Raw genomic sequence first — 15,747 nt, 5'->3', positions numbered from 1 at the left:
TTTCTTATTTACTACTAGTGGCCTGGTTAACGAAATTTGTGCATGGGGGGGGGGCGGTGTCCCTCAGCCTGGCCTGCACCCTCTCCAATCTGGGACCCCATGGGGGATGTCCGACTGTTGGTTTAGGGATTGGGCCTAAACCAGCAGTCAGACATCCCTCTCGCAATCCGGGACTGCTGGCTCCTAACTGCTCAACTGCCTGCCTGATCACCCACTTTGCCTGCTGGCCTGTTTGCCCCCAAATGCCCCCCCTGCCAACCTCCTCACCCCAACTGCCCCTCCGTGCCAGCCTGCTTGCCTCCGACTTCCCCCCGGTCTGCCTGCTCCCCCCAACTGCCCCCCTGCCGGCTTGCTCACCCCCAACTGCCCCCCTGCTGGTCTGCTTGCCCCCAACTTCCCCCCCACACCAGCCTGCTCGCCCCCACCTGCCCCCCCCTCTCTGCCGTCCTGATTACCCCTAACTGCCTTTGCCCCGCCACCATGGCTTTGTCTGGAAGGTCTCCTGGTCTAATTATTATATTACCCTTTTATTAGTATAGATAGATCTATAATAATTTATATCTTAAGAGGCAATACCCCTTTCCTGTCTTCATAGGAATGTCTTGAAAAATTCTGATGTTTTGTTGTGCACATAAACTTTAAAATTATATTGACAAAATCCACAAAATAAACTGTAGGGACTTTGATTTAAAATGTATCAAATCTATAAATCAGTTAGCAGTGGTCGGCAAACTCATTAGTCAACAGAGCCAAATATCAACAGTACAACGATTGAAATTTCTTTTGAGAGCCAAATTTTTTAAATGTAAACTTCTTCTAATGCCACTTCTTCAAAATAGACTCGCCCAGGCCATGGTATTTTGTGGAAGAGCCACACTTAAGGGGCCAAAGAGCCACATGTGTCTCGTGAGCCGCAGTTTGCTGACCATGGAGTTAGGGGAATATTGACATTTACTTGTAATAGTATTTTCTCATATACGAATCTGGTACATGCCTCAATTTATTTGTCTTCTTATTTTCTCCCAATCAGGTAGTTTAATTTTCTTCAGAAATAAACATGTTAATATTCTTCTAAGTACTTTATTTCTGATGTACCATATTTTCCGGCGTATAAGACTACTGGGCGTATAGATTTTCCTGGGTTAAAAAGTCGTCTTATATGCCGGAAAATACAGTAACTATAAATGGCATCCTTTTAAAATTACATTGTCTATCAGTATTTGTTAGTAGAACTTGCTGTGTTATAGAAATGCAACTGGGTTTTATATTAAAAATGTTAATACAACAGCCCTAACTGGTTTGGCTCAGTGGATAGAGCATTGGCCTGTGGACTGAAAGGTCCCAGGTTCAATTCAGTCAAGGGCATGTACCGTGGTTGCGGGCACCTCCCCAGTAAGAGGTGTGCAGGAAGCAGCTGATCGATGTTTCTCTCCCATTGATGTTTCTAACTCTCTATCCCTCTCCCTTCCTCTCTGTAAAAAATCAATAAAATATATTTTTTAAAATGTTAATACAACAAACTCAGTAAAATTTTTTAAAGAACTATAGCTTATTTGTATATTTTTGTTTTTCTATGTGGATAATTATGCCACCTGTGAATAATTATATCTTCAACCTTTTGTATGTTAAAGGGCAAAATAGAAACTGATACTATCTTTTTCATTCAGAACTCTTGACTTTGCTGTGACATCCAACCAGTTTTTAAAAGTAATAATATGAAGCACCATTATATTTTCTAAAATTCTATATCTAAGATTTTTAATAATCACAAAATTGATCACATAGTTTGGAAAATCACAAAATTGAGCATGCTGGAAAATCAAATTGCATCATTAATCCTTTGTAAGATCTCCAATGCTAAATGTAGTTTATATTTATCATGATTTGTTTTATAATTTAATGGTTCATTTGGAGTACTTTTGCAATGAATATTTTATGTTTAGTTTTCTTCTTTCTATTAGCTGCTTCAAAAACTGCTAATTTTAACACATCCTAGGACTACAAAAATGAATATCTAATAATTTCACAGTACTTTGTATTTAAAAAAAATATTAAATCCATTATGTCAGTAGGTCATAAGGATTCCATAAATTGACATGCCATTGCATTATTCCTCAGGCAAGAAAGTTAGTAAATTTTATTTAAAAATAGAACAAAAAGTATGTTGAAAGCCTCTACCATATTTATTCCATGATAAACATTGCAATATATCTCAAATTCTGTGTCTGAATAATTTCATAAATATTAGATGTTCTTATAAAACAAGTATCTTTCTTAAAGAAATAAGGGTTACTTTGATCAGTACTCAAAGAAGATAAGCTAGAAAGAGGTATTTACTATTAATCGAATTCCTCAAAGTATGTAAATAAAACTACATTGACTAGTGCACAATAGGTGATAAGCTCAAAAATGTATTCAGTGTTAAATCATTTATATTGTCTTACCGAGTCCTTGTGACAAATAGTGATATTTAGGGGCTGTGGACCATAATTAGAAAACATGCAAATAAATGATTCACAGGGAAATTGACCTCATTACTTTAGCTTTAAAAAAAAGCATTTATTTTTATATTCTTACTGAGCTAACTGCTATGGGTCACTTTTTGCCTTTTATGTGGTTATCCATCCAGTGCATACAATATTTCCCTTGTAATAGCATTTTGTGTGTGCTGTTGAAAAATCAATAACTTTGAATGCTGAGTGTGATGGCAAGTCTACCAACTCAGTCAGACAGGGAGGCAGAGGAGAATTAAGATATTGCATCTTAGGCATGTGTATTAACTCACCATCTAACATGGAAAAAATAATGAGTGTAACCCTCACAATGGCGGAGTATAGGGAGCTTTTAAATAGGGAGTTTAATCTCCTTTAGAGCAAAGCCACACTCTCGGTTGCCCTAGGTTTTTGGCAAGATTCCCAGAAGCTGCAGTCATTCATGAGCCACACACTCTGTTCTTAGGGAAATTGCATTGGGATCTTCACACAGTGCAACCAGTGCTCTTGTTTTGGACGCTTCCTCTGTGAAAAAATCCCCTCACACATGAATATATAAACACGTGCGTGGTACTTAGCCACCACCAAAGAATGGAGCACTACAGGGATTTGAACCTGTAGGTGCAGGAAGTCCAAGTATTTCAAGCCTTATGTGTCAACTATAAAACCATTCCCTCTGGCTGATTATTCCGGAATTAAAGTGTAGTTTATGTTAAGCAAGCTTGGAAAATTCCCAAATCAAATAAGCTTGTTTGGAGAGGCTTGTTGTACTTGCTTTGCAAATGCTGAGGCAACAGCTTTCTGTCCACTTTGACTTTCGTAGTGTGCTCCATATTCTCATTCATACTCAACTCTGTAATTTGGATAAGATTTTTCTGTGAGATATGTTTATTGTAATTCTAAAACATAACCCAGTACAGAATTGTGTTATTTACATTCTTGAGCTATAAAAAATTACCTGTATTTTTCATTTTGAAGGCAAGGGGCAATCTCTTTTACTAACTATTGTCTGTTTAACATATTCATATTATATCTTGACTGGGTAAATTAAAATAGCCAGTGAGACAAATATACATGTCTTACCTTCTGTGATTTTTTTTTTGCTATTGTATATTTGATTTATACATTGGTTGAAGTTTTAATTTTAATAATTATAGCTGCATTATATTTTTAATTCACATATGCCATTGTGAACAATCAAATTTTATATAAATTTTCTAATTTTAAGTTGCACAGTAGGAAACCTTGTAGGTCAGCTTTTAGCTATAAGCAAGTTCCTAAATTTATGTATTATAATTATCATTAAAGAGAAAAGACAAATTAGAATTCACATCTGACACAAACCAACACCAACAGCAAAAGCAGGAAGATAATGTTTTTAGTCTACCTTTTTATGATATACAGTTTTGCTAATAATTTAAAATAAACAGATTTATTTTAAGTTTTGGCCAAAAATATTTATAGTACTTAAGCTATTTAGTTATTGAAGTTATATAATCCTCAGATGACATTAACTGGTGATAATGAGGGGGCTTACCAGAGCTCCAGGTTTGCATGAAGAAAAGTCAGATTCCCTAAATATTGCTTTCTTTGCCTACATACTGGTTCTGTTAACTTCACACAAATACATGTAGTTTCTTTGTTTAAAGTCATTTTCTTTGATATCATCATGTTGTATTTCCTCAGAGAATTACCCTCCCACCTTTTCCCAAGGCTGGATGTGTTTTTGCCAAACTGATTTAATTAATACTTCTAACATTTCTGTGATTAAAACAAAACGAAACAGAAAGAGTGGCAGAGTGGGCAGGTGGTGCTTTCTTCATTTGATAGGCAGAGAAACTGAGGTACTCAGAAGATTAAGGAGTTTACAGATGGTTTCACAGCAGGTAAAGGGTGGAGCCGAATCTCCTGCCTGTGGCTTAAGTGTTTGATCTGTTCCCAGGCAATGACACATTTAACTTTCATTCAAGAAAATAAAACATATGTAAAATACTAGCAAAAATTCAGCAAACTGTCATACCTACCTACCTTCTTTCATTTATATTTGCACTTACATGTATTACGTGGCTATATTTGCAATTTACATATTTCAACTGAAGATGACTTGCTGTTTCAGGATTACATTTTCTAAAGTGGAGACTATGAAAACAACAAAACTAGAGCCAAACTCTGTGTGACCTGATGCAATTGTCCCCAGCAGGGTCAATTTGGCATTATTGTTGTATTTATGAATGACTATGAGGCAATAAATTAGAACACATGGGTAGAGATAGAGGGTTTTAATAACACATCTCAATTTTTATATAAATGCAAAAAATGTGTACATATTCTACTAATATTATCTATGTTAAAATATATTTGACACATAGATACTTGCAACTAGGAAGAAATAATAAAAAAACAGCTAACTGGAAAATATGGAATGCTATGTATGTGCCAATAGCATCCTACCAAAAGTGGATAAAAATTTAACGCCATGTAAGAGTCTATACATGATAATAAAATAAATGGTAACCTAAAATATAATTCTTCCTATCCATTTACACAGACCTTTGACAAAAGTTTTTCCAACAAAATATTTCAAATTGATTAGAAATACAATTTTACTAATGTTCAAATAGTTTATTAAATTAAATAGATAATTTTAAATGTTAAAATTGAAATGTTACACAAAGAAAACTGTATTGGAAAATAGAATTGTTTTTATTTTAGTAAAAAATTGAAATGAGGGAAGAAGCACCATTTAGTTGCAAATTTTTACTCTCCAGTTCTTTTTAAATTGAGAGTTATAAGTTTTAAGTTAGGTATTTTGTGTAGTAAATATGTCATCAAGGTCATCTAAACAAGAAAATTAAGTCAGAACTGTTTTTTAATTTGCGTTTTCTTTTTAGCTTTTCTCATGATGTTACCTTTGTCTTTCTGAAATAAATGTATCAACCCTTTAAAGATTTTAAACCATATAAAAATGGATTTTACTAAAGGGGTATGTTTGATCGTCTAAGCTGATTTCATATGCATTTTTACATTATGTGTTTAATTGGAAATGTTTATTTTTAAAATGTAATGGAGAATTGTAGTGTTAACTCCACTGATAAAAAAATATTGCCATATAATTCAACTTTCTTAAATGGAATACTTGAGACATTTAAATATAATATGAACATTTTTCCTAAAATCTCACTTCTTTTTTTTTTTTACAAAGACTACTTTGTCTTGCTCATCATTTGGTAGGCATAGTATTGCAGAGTAAGGGAAAATAGCCATTTTTAACAGTTACTGCAAATATTATTTAAATTTCCACAATTTCCATAAAAGTCTTTTTTTAACATTTTATTTTGGCATTTTTCTATAGATTAAAATGAGTAGTATTTAATACAAGAAAAAATAAACATTAGAATAAAATTTAATATTTGTTCAAATATAGTTATTTTTCAGATTTAGTGTAAATTTATTAACATAATAACTATGATATGAAATTGAAATAATGTGTTCAAAGGGTCAATAGAAGAAGCCTAGAATAAGAAATTAAATTTAAGAATAATTTCTTAAACAAAAAGGCTATGAGAAACAAAATTTGAAATGAAATCTATATGAAATAATTGGAAATAAAGTAAAACACATTATTATAAAAATAAATACTGATTCAAATGTGGTTGCTAAAGAGCTTATTGGTATTATAGAGAAAATAAACCTGAAAGAATAGCTTCAACTGTTATATCTATTTAGACATTTTGCAATGTGTTGTCATTGGAAATTTCACATTTTAATAATAGAGGTGAACCTCAGTGCACATGATTTTTCCTCTAGAAAAAAAATCATAGAGACTTCAATTTATTAGACAGTATGACTATGCATTTGAAAGATTTTCTTTTATATTTGACATATGTAAGAGAAAGAGATATCTATTTTTTATGTCAAATTTCATCGTGCAAAGAACATAATCAGTTTCATGTTCATCTTACATGTATGGCAGGCCTCACTAAAGACAACTGGAGCTAGAATCAGAGAGATTTCCAGCATTTCTTAAAACAAAGCAAAGTAAGAAAGCTCAAAGCTTCCACAGAAAATGTGACATTTGCCTCAAGTTAATGATCTCACTCCCTGTGTAGCTATCAAGGATAACAACAGCAAAAAGAGCATGACTATCACAATGACATGCTTTTTCTTGGGTAAAATATATATATATATATTGCAATTTAAAATAAACTTGTATTTCAGAAATGACTAAAGACATAAAACCCTCCAGAAAAACAAAAACACTCAGAACCTAAGCTTTGGAGATATTCGTTCATCTTGAAGGAGCCATGCATTTAGAACATCTTTGTTATTTCCTAACACAGTTTTTACCTTTCTTCCTGTGTGATTTAGAGGCAGGTTAAAATAAAATAAATTAACAGCTTGAAGAGTGCTAATTAGAACCAATTATGATTGCATTGACCTGCCACAGTTCACTATGTCCTGATGAAAAAAAAAAAAAAGATCATTTTGCTGTATGCATATGTTGATTGGAGAAGCTTTATAATCAACACACATCCACGATGTAATCAATTAACTAGCAGACTAAAGAGAACAATAATATATGCAATTCCTTTAATTTCTAGTTAATATGACTATTTAAAAAATACAACCACACTTCATATGGGACCATTTAATTAATCAAAAAAGTGTCTACCTGGTATAAAATTGGTTTTCATGTCAATAAAATGATAGAAAAGAGTTTCTATATAGTTTATTCATCATGAAATCATAAAGATGACTATGCTGGCAAGGAAGAAGAAAGTTCCTTCGAATCAATTCATTCCTCCAGGAAAGTAATTCAATTTTAATGTAACCTACACTGGTTAACAAAAGGTATTTCATGAGCTTTGGTTAGAAATGCAATACAGTAACCTAGAATTACCTTACATCTAAGTTTAGCAACTACCACTTTTCATACTGTGCTTATGCAGCTTAAAAAAGTTGTCTACTCCCATCTAGCGGTCATATCGTTAAATGCCTTTTCAAAAATTCGCAGTGTGGTCTGCATTCAGGCAAATGGAACTGCAGTTTTATTGTCAGAATTAAATAATTAATGCAGTTAACAACATCTGCATAGATTAAGTAATTCAGGCTCATGTGTTTTGTTGATAGCAGTAATTTTAAAAGCAGCATAAAATGGTTTTAGTCTGATTTATGGAGCGTAGCTCATGCTGCCAACACCGCATGGAGCTCATTGACTGAAAAGCTCCCAGGATCACTCAAGAGAATTGCCATAGTTCTATAGTCAACAATTTCCTGTGACTATTTTATAAAAAATATCTATGTATAAAGAGAAGGGGGGGTTCAAGCAATGAGGTTTTCTGTGTACAGGAGATTTCCAGAATATAAAAATAGATGATTGATTTCTTTAAATCCTTGTAAAAAGACTGTCAGTATCAAAATAAGATGCACTTAAAATTTTTTATAATTTAATAATTGGTTTTCTTTTGGTGTAAAAACGCAGACTACAATATCATTTGTTGTGTTTGTAATGCCTGCCTCGCCAAAAAAATAAAACATACTAAAAACTGAAAATAAAAGGCAAATTTCAGTTTGCATTTTAGCAAAGGGAACTGGTTTTCTTTTAAAAATCATACACTAATCTTGCAGCACGTGGCTTCTTGCTGGTATAAGGAAGTATATTCACATTGGGATTAACTGAGATCCCATAGGGTTCAGCTACCTGTAATTCCGAAGATACCAAAAGACAGTTCAGGAATCTTCTTTGGCAGGGCAGTGGGGTGGGAAAGGATTGACACTTCCCTTCAACTGGCAGGATGAAATCTTTGTAGTGTCTATGCAATCTGTACATGAGAGCCAGTCACTCTGCTTCAGCGAGGAGAGATGTGACCGATTATGAGCTAATTAGCCAGCTGAGCAGATCAGCTTATTTTATACACTAAAACATACCGAGCATCTATATACAAATACCAAACTGGTTCTTCTACAAGAATCTAGGGTTTGTGTTTCTGTTTAGAGAGAGAAGAGAAGCACGCATCACAACTGCAAACAAAAGACCGGTTGAGGAATTTCCTAGTGCCTGAATTCGGAGGAAAGGAAGAGCCCACAGTGGACGCTACCTGGGAGTGGAAAGATTGGGTCAGGGGTTAGTGAATTTTTATAAGAAGAGAGAGCTTAATGGATTCAATAGCAATAAAGATGCAAAGTTTAAAGTAAATCAGGTATGTTTGAGGAAGAGCTAGTAGATTATTCCTTTAGGAATGGAGTGAATCCATGACCCAGGCACAGGAACAGTGGGAGGAAGCCTTGGAAAAGTCGCTTGAGACAGACGAGGAGAGGTCCTGAATGACTTGTCACACAAGAAAGCTGAAGAGGCTGAGGTTGAGTAAATGTTTTCCTTAGAGGAGATGTAAAACTTACATACAAGAAAAATACAATGGGCAAATATTTGCAAGATGACTAGAAAGAGAAAATATTAGCAACATGTTTACTCACGTTAAAACCATGAGAGTTATGCCAGTGGTTATTTGATCAAGATTAATTGAAAACTTATATTATAGAATATACTTATTGATTTATTCATGTATTCATCAAATGTTTTTAGCATCTACTTTGTGTCAGGAGCTGATATGGTATTTACAACAGATTTATATTTCAGTACTATTTTTAAAAGATTTCTGTTAGAAAAAAGCATATTAGTGGCAATATGCAATGATTTTATTTTTTTAAGTTTCTGAAAGACAACATAAATACCTAAGTAGTCTAGAAGTTTTAGGACTGAATACTGCAGACTACTTATATAACATTTATAAAATTATTTTTCTTTACCCAATTTTGATTCTGTTACCTGTTAAATAGAAGTACCACCAAAACAAAACTAGAACAATTATAAATAACTAAGAAAACAGAAAGAAAGTGAGTAAAAATAATTTTGAAAGGAACTAAATTGTCTCACAATTAAGGTAATGACTAACAACTCCTAGCAGGGAAGCTGAGATGAATAATCAAGCTTTTTCTTTTTCAGAGTAGACATTGATATGCTTATAATTCTTCATATTCCTGTTTCAAATTGGTCTTCCACTATATATATGAAAAAAATATAAATATATATGAATGAAATATTTTTAAAGAATGCATTCTGACATATCACATATCAAAATACATAGATAAGATATGGATGTAGAAAGACATAAGAAAATAAATGTTATAGGTATATAATATCACTGAAATATTGATAAATATATAAAATGAGTAAAATATAATTTTAAACCTTATCCTCTAGAAATCAGAACTGAGTTTTCAGTTCCCAATTTCTAAAATACAGTTTTATTCTCATGAATAGATACATAAGTAGATTTATATTTAGTGAAAAACATTTATTTGTGAATATTTAGGCAACAAACATTTAGATAAATAAGCATATTAGTTATAGTTAAAGATAATATTTTATGTAAACTTAAAATATTTGATGTGGAATCTCCTTCTTCTTATGTATAAATTTGTTAATTGTAACAACTCTAATTTCACAACACTAATTTCATGTTCTAAAATAGTTCACATTGTTGACAGACATTAGAAATGGAGAAAACATAATTTAAACCTTGAAAAATATCTCTTTCATGGACATTTTATAAAATAAAATATTAAGTACGTGTCAACAGGATAGTATTTAAAAATTTTTGGCTGAGTGATCTAACCAAGCTGCTAAAAGGCATGTGTTTTTTTTTGCTGATGGGTCAAGAGATATAGGATGATTCAAGGACTTTGATGTGCTTTTATTAAGCTACATCAAGCATAATATCAACTCCATCAAACAAAATGATTTAAATTTTGTTTCTTGGAATAAAAAGAAAGCATCTGACTTTGGATTAAGAAAGAAACAAAACAAACCCAAACCATGAAGTTTGCTTGTAATGGACAGGTGAGTCAGAGAAGGGAGGTCCTGCATGGTTATTCACTAGGAGTGGCATTTCTTTTACCTGGTTTATTTCAAGACTTATGCCTCCCCACCCCCGACCCCACCCCCCCCCTTTTTTTTTTACATTGTAGCAAAGAACAAAGACGATCAAGAGGAAAAGCAATATAGTCATTAAATAGTAATTGGTAGAAGAGGCTTTGGGGTTAAGATTAATAAAACCAGCATGATATACATTAAGACTGTATAAATATTTAAGGAACCACAGTCTACTTGGAGATGTAAACTGATTAGCAAAACTACTTAAGCTGGAGATGCAAATGTTTCAGGTAGATAAAATAAACACAGACTGCTTGTTGAAATGTGATCAGTTTTCATTCTGGGAGTACTTTATTTTATTAAAGCTTTAATTGTCAAAACAAAGCACTTTTGATGTTTTCTGTAAAAGGTTTTTTTGTTGCATCTAATGCAATTTAGGAAATAGAATCATAAATAAAATAACTGCACATGTTTTTCTTTCCTTGTGATGTCTTGTATTATAGATGTCATGTTGGCCTCTCAGATTGAAATAAAAGGGAAATTATGATATAAGGAACCACAGACTCATCCTTCAGGATTATCTTCACTGATAATATGGATACAAAACAATTTTTCTACGGGAAAAATTTAAAGGTAAAATACTTATTCTTCATTTATATAATTTCAAATAACATACAAAGTAAAATTATTAACGATGAATTATTTAATGAAAATAGTTCTTAAAAATTATTTAATTCATTTTCCCTAAAAATATCTATTATAGTCAGTCCTAGCTGGTTTGGCTCAATGGATAGAGTGTCAGCCTGAGGACTAAAGGGTCCTGGGTTCAATCCGGCCAAGGGCACATGCCTGGGTTGCAAGCTTGATCCCCCCCCCCCCCAATAGAGAGCACGAAGGAGGAAGCCAATCAATGGTTCTCTGTCATCATTGATGTTTCTATCTCTCTATTGCTCTCCCTTCTTCTCTGAAATCAATAAAATATTAAAAAATATATCTATTGTAGAATTTGTTTGATATAAGTTTCAGTAGTTAATGTTAAATATCTAGATAAAAATTAAAAAATTAGAACTATTACCTAAATCTGTACGTTCTGAAATTTATTTAGACAAAATATCTAGTGATTTACTAGTTTATTTTTTATCTGAACCATTTTGTATCCCACAGCCATGAACTTGATAATGTTTAGAATTAACGTAATGTGGACATGACATCAAAATACTCACATGAATAAGAACATTTTCCAATTATTGGATAAAGCTGAATGTTCAAAAATATGGAAAGATCCCTTAGATTAAAATGTTATCATCTCACACAATTAGTTAGCATCAGGTGTACTGTACACATATCTGCTGTGTCAGGATTCCTTACAGAGATCTATGATCATGGCATTTTTAAGCTGAATTCCTGTGAAAGTGTTAGTTCTTACTAGTAGGTTGCCTCTGTACAGAACAGATCCCCATGTCCAGGCCAGTCCATTCAAGTCCCTCTTTGTATAAGCACCAAATAAATGTTTTGAACAATGAGAAGCATGATAGCATAGACAATAATGATGAGTGAATAAGTCAGCTTTCCCTCCCACTGGGGAGCAGTGCTCATAAATGGGGGTTATATGAAGACTTTCTCTCTGATTGATATCAGAAATTATGTGGGTTAGCAAACAAGCCCAGACAGTGATCCATCAAGAATACCTGTCCCAAATATGTCAAATATTTAAGTTTTGTTTTTTTCTTTTCCTGTGTTTTACATCCTCTCCCTGGCCTACTTTTCTTTCTAGAACACACACACACACACTCTCTCTCTCTCTCTCTCTCTCTCTCTCTCTCTCTCTCGCCCCATACAACTATCATTCTATAGCATTAATTTTTAGCTTTTGGCAATACCCAATGTTAGACTGTTTTCTTGACATATGTTTTATTTTAATACATTTAAAACGTATAGTTAGTAGGAATAGAGAAACAAAGTTCTATTTTATAATAAAGCAAGTTTAATTTAGGAGTAATTTATATAGGAGATTATTAAAATATTTTAGTTTTCCTAAATTAAAAACTCTGCAAAGTATCAAATTATGTATATCCTCATGATTAAATTATAAATAGAAGAATATATTATATTTGTCTACATCAAGGCTAAGAAATGTATCAATTTATGAGTAATCATTTACATTTTACTTTTATACTTTGGGTTGTAATTGGAGCAAGAGATCTTTGGCAACCTATCACTTTGCCTGGTATAGGGAATCACTAAATCATACAAAATAAGAACCTATGTTAAATGTGTATACAGTTGGTTCTCCAAATCTGCAGGTTCCACATTTGTGGATTCAACCAATTTGGATGGAAAATCTTTTTTAAAAAATGTTGTATTGCTGATGATGTTTACTATGTATTTAGGCCTCCTGTGGCTGTGTCTGTACTGAATATGTAGGTACTTTTTACCATGTACTTGTTCCCACAACAAAATAGTATAACAACCACATAGCATTTATATTGTATTAGGTATTTTAAGTAATTTATAGGTGATTTAAATTATACAAGAGGATGTGTATCCATTAAATGTAAATTCTGTGTTGTTTTTATATAACAGACATAAGCATCTGTAAATTTTGGTATCTGTGGGGGTCCTAGAACCAATACCCTATGGATACTGAGGGATTACTCTGCATGTTAAAAATAGAATCCCTGTTGCCTGGCAGGCATGGCTGAGTGGTTGAGCATCGGCCTATGAACCAAGAGGTCACTGGTTCAATTCCAGGTGAGGACACATGCCCGGTTATGGGCTTGATCCCCAGTGTGGGGCATGCAGGAGGCAGCTGGTCAATGATTCTCATAATTAATGTTTCTATCTCTCCCTCTCCCTTCCTTTCTGAAATAAATAAAAAAAGAGAATCCCTATTAATTTACACCCAGTTTAGGAAAGCAAATTATGTCTGTTAGTATCTAGTATATAGTAGAAAAATAAACTCAACTCTACATTTTGCACAAAAGGCAAATTCAGAAAGTCATAATCATGTCTAAAGTCCCAAGTTAAAATGTGTCCTATCAAGTTACATGAAGAGGAAGAAGGGTCTGTCTTTAATTATAGGAACATATAAAAATCTTGGTGTAAATTGCAGTTCTCACCCATCAAAACTTCAGTGAAAACACTGGCAATTAAAAGCTCCGGCCCATATGCTCAAAATAAGAATACCTCTTTAACCTTCCTGCTGACACACTTCTTGTCTCTATTGATTTACAACAACTCAATTTCTGCAGGACACTTTTTCAAACATTTAAAAATACTTACAAGGCAGAGAAATAAGCTTTGGAAGCATGAACCTGCTAAGTAGACCTAATGCAGGACGCAGACCAGCCTTCGACCTCTGATGCATAGAGAGTAAGATGATTATCCAGATAATTCATTCAAAAATCCCACTCATGTAAAGTGCATAATATTTTTTCATTCTTTATTACTTGAAAGAATCATTGCCCTTCTGTTGGTAGGAAAATACATTACGTTAGGAAAATGTAACATTCACCATAGGAAAGTGGTTGGAAAGTCTGTATGTTGTTCACCATCATCACATTTTTAATTGCAGCACAATTATTACTTCTGTAATGATAAAAATTACAGCCAAGATTTATTGAGCTTTTGCTATGTGATATTGCCAAAATACAAATTCATATAACCCAGTATGTCCTAGGATTAGACCATAAGAACAATAAAATATTTCAAAATGCTGTCATTTTAATTGCTTTGATTTAAAATGACAACATAAGAGACCAGGGAAAGACATTGCCATGTTGTGGTTTGCTCAAATTAGCATATGGATATTTTTAAAATACTTTTACAAAAAACATAATACTAATTGGTGTCTCTCTCATGAAAGATTTCCTGCTTTAATATTCTGGAGTCTAAATAATTTCACTGATATTTTCAGTATTTAAAAAGTTATAATTGTCAATTATTTAACATTTCTACTGAGATTACATAAGTCCTGAGAGATTCCAAAAATAAATATACATACAAAGTTCCTAAAACCATGCCCTGGCCGGGTAGCTCAGTTGGGTTGGAGCATCATCCAATATATCAAAAGGCTGTGGGTCCAATTCCTGGTCAGAGTACATAACTTAGTCTTCATGTTCAATCCGCAAGGGCACGTATGGGATGCAACTAAGGATGTTTCTTACATCAGTGTTTCTCTCTCTTTCTCTTTCCATTTTTTTTCTCTCTCTCCCTCTCTCCCTTTCTCCATCTCCCCCTTCCTCTCTCTAAACATATACTCTGGTGAGGATTTAAAAAACAATCCTACAACCATCTCTAGGCATTTAGAACAGCATGAGGATTGCTAAAGAAGAGTAAAAACTTCAAAGTAAGGACTTGACCTACAGACAACTGGGCTGGGGCAAGGTGGCAGGGAAGTCATATCATACATTCTTCCTTGAATACAAAATATATTTAGGCAGAAAACTGCAATGACCACAATTTGGGTAGCCACACATACAACAGGAGGCACAAGCTGAGATGAGATGGAATAATAATGTGAGGAGTTTTTAGGAATAGTCGATATCTTTCTTAATATAAAGGTAAGATTTTATCTAAATTTTGTAAATCAATATAAAGTGTAAGCATATATAATATGGTGTAAGCATATTTGATTATATTTCATACAGTTAAATTATATTTAAAATAAGAAAATTTAAAAATGTAAATGCAAACTTAGAAAATTGAATCAGGTAAGGAACTATTGGGAAATTAAAATGATTTCATTTTTTATATTTCATAACAAGACCTGTGGTTCTAAAGTTTATAAACAAAGTACCCTTTAAAATATATAAAGTTATTAAGTTAAGAACTAATAACTTTGAAATCTAAATTTGATTGTAGTTTAAAACTAGCTAATATTTGCTACAAGATCTGGTGTTAGGTAAGATTGGCTTCTGTTTTTCTTGACAAGAACAAGAAAATAAAACACTGGGCACTAGATATTTTTGACACTACTGAGAGAATTATCTACCAGACAGTATATCAACAAAGATGACTCAAGTGGTAAAGGATTATAGAATTTAGGTCGAGGCAGAAATGACTGAGAAAATTCAAGGGACCAGGAAGTCATTTTATCAGATATTTCTTCTTTCATTTTATATGATAAAAGTGAAATCTGAAATCATTTTTATCAGTAAAATTTCTTTATTATCTTATATGTTAATGTATGTTTTGTGTGTACATATGTGTGTGTGTTTGTGTGTGTATTTGTGTGTGTACATATTCTGTGGGTAGTATGTGAATATGCAGCAGTTCCCAATCATACATGGCCTCTAGGGATAATGCTGAGGTGGCAGGAGC

The sequence above is a fragment of the Cnephaeus nilssonii genome (genome assembly GCF_951640355.1).
Source record: "Cnephaeus nilssonii genome assembly, chromosome: 9".
In the NCBI taxonomy this organism is placed as follows: Eukaryota; Metazoa; Chordata; class Mammalia; order Chiroptera; family Vespertilionidae; genus Cnephaeus; species Cnephaeus nilssonii.
Note: the sequence above shows the minus strand (reverse complement) of the source record.